The following is a 2,791-nucleotide window of genomic DNA, read 5'->3' on the forward strand; positions in this document are numbered from 1 at the left end:
AGAAGATAGTCTGATTTATAATGGCCGTAACCGTTAACTTATGCCGGTACCGGCAAAGTTCAACCATAGGATTTCAATGCTTTCGTTCATACTAATACGGCAAGTTAGTATGAACGAAAGCATTGAAATCCTATGGTTGAACTTTACCGGTACCGGCATAAGTTAACAGTTATAAATGAGACTATCTTCTTCTAAATTTGTACAAACGCGTATTGTATGTACGCGATAGAAAGTACCGGTTCCCCATGAGGCGTACTTTTCGAGTTGCGTAGGTTACGAAAACCAATCGTAAATTCGTTTAGCGTTTCTGTTGAGTGTACAACAGAAATTCTAATCAGCAATTGGTTGCATTAGTTCCGCATTTCTCTAATCTTCCGCGAAATACGCCTAATGTGAATGCCGGCTTTCAGAATGGCGTATTCTAGTAAATAAAAAATAACGTCTTCTAGTAAATTACTAGAATACGCAGGGATTACGCTTACGCAGGTTACACCGCATGTGACGGCACCCTCAGTGAGCGGTGTAGTATTGAATGCACCCAATGGCTGCGTTCAGCAGACTCAACAGTTTTGCAACCGTTTTATGATTGTCTGCCGAGATAGGACCATTCTTCTAGATCTAAAAGTATGATCCAATTAACGCGAAGGAAACTTCCAACAGTTGCAAAACGTTCTACTGAACGCAGCCAATATAACGTAACGAACTGCACAGTGCGCATACGTTGAGTTTATTGGAGTTTATAGATTTGTTCCATGACGAAATTATTCTGCCATAGGTTTGTTCGGTTTGTTCATGGTGGAAGAAGATAGATAAACAACTTGAGGGATGTGCAGTAGCCAATTTGATTATAACCAAGCAGAGAATCGATTGTATATCTTGGAAATAAAGTGAAAATTACAAAAATAAAAAAATTCACTAGATATTGACCAATTAAATTATAGTCGCTTTCCATTTACACACATAAAAGGCCGGTATTTTTAGTCGATTCTTACTTAAACACCGTCTTAAGTAATGTCTTAAGATGCCAATGCGGCCCTCTGATTGGTTCGTGACACCTCAAGACAGAGCTTAAGACGATCTTGAATATAAGAACTGACTATGAATACCGCCCAAAGGGTGCTATTTTATTTTGTCGTACGATAAATGTGTACAGAATAGAGAGGTCTTCGAATCTCTCTATTCCATAGCAAATCACAGGCTTGAAAAATTTGTCGTACGACAAAAGTGCACAAATGAATTAGCACCCAACACTAATAGCGTTTTCGGCCCGATCGGGTTTGCACCAACCTGGGTTGGATTAATCTTTCCTATTGGTTGACGTTACACGCTCTACCAATAGGAGAGCACAAAACTCCATTAATCCAATCCAGGTTGGTGCAAACCCGGCCGGGTCAAAAACGCTATAAGGATGAAATCATACGTTATTGATTTAAGGGCCACTGTCATCAAGCTCAGTTAACTTAACTGGCCAGTTAGTCCATCGGAATTGACCAATCGCATTTGTCATTTTGTTTGAAGCAAACAAAAACAAGTATGAACTATCATCTCATTTCAGACTTAGGGTGAAATCACACGGTGCGAAAAAAGACTGCGGAATAGAGAATGCGTCATTGAAGCAACCAATCAACGCTATTTAGCGCTATTCGGACGCATTCTCTATTCCGCAGTCTTTTTCCGCACCATGTGATTTTACTCTAAGTCTGGAATGAGATGATAATTCATACTTAAATTAATGACGTCACTACTTGCTTTTTGAAAAAAGTTATCACATGACTGACATAGACATAAGGTTTGTTTTCTGTTCCTGCACTGGGACTGCACTAGAACTGAACTGAACCGAACTAGTGCAAGCCAGACCTGACGAGTGTAAGGGTGCAGTCCCATGGAGCGTATCGCGCGTATCGCGGATCGCGCGTATCGAAAATCTGACCAATCGTGGACGTTCCGCTATTTTCGATACGCCGCCGTTCCGCTGAATCCATTATTGTAGCGTAATACGCGCCGAATTTAAGTAAAATCGCTTGGTCTAAAGAAGTAGTGTCATATGGCAGCCCTCGAGATGTGATATGCGTAGAATCGCAAGATTGCGTCGAAAATTGTTGCATCGTTTTTTTGGAAAGCATTGCCGGTTTCGATTGTGCCTTATACGACTAGCTGCGTTTACCTCGTCAACGAGAACCTGAGTCATTTAAACTCAAAGAAGAAGCTCTATCTGAAATAAAAAAGAAGACAGTGAATATCTTTCACGATTCACGAATTCACGATCTTGTTGCTCCAGTTCATTAACGAGATTATTGCTTGCTCCTTGTGCTAACCATCGTTCAATAGTAAATATTCGACTGACCCAATATTTTCGTTTTCTTCTATTAATAGGTTTGTTCTCACTTTTTCTTAATATAGAATAAAGCTCATATGTTTTAATAATTTTATGATATATTTCCTGCTTGATGAAAGCATTGTGGTTGTGGTCTAGACGTTTTGTTAATAACAGCAAAAGCAATATTGTTTTTTATTTCATTCTACACTTGTTAAACCATTGCGAATTTTTTAATTTAATAAATAATAATAAGACTCTGTAAGTGTATAAAACAAAATAGAATAATTGAAGGGCTAAGAGCCAGTTATGTAATAAAGAACATTTAATAAAGATATTATAATTAAAATAATCATGATTATAACGCTCCATTTCGACCGCGTATATAAAAATAATAAATAATAAAAGACTCTGTAAATATAAAATAAAATGTTATAATCATGATTATTTTAATTGTCTTTATGTTTTAAATTAAAC

This window comes from Mycetomoellerius zeteki, unplaced genomic scaffold (assembly GCF_001594055.1).
Source record: "Mycetomoellerius zeteki isolate Tzet28-1 unplaced genomic scaffold, Tzet1.0 scaffold111, whole genome shotgun sequence".
NCBI classification, from domain to species: Eukaryota; Metazoa; Arthropoda; class Insecta; order Hymenoptera; family Formicidae; genus Mycetomoellerius; species Mycetomoellerius zeteki.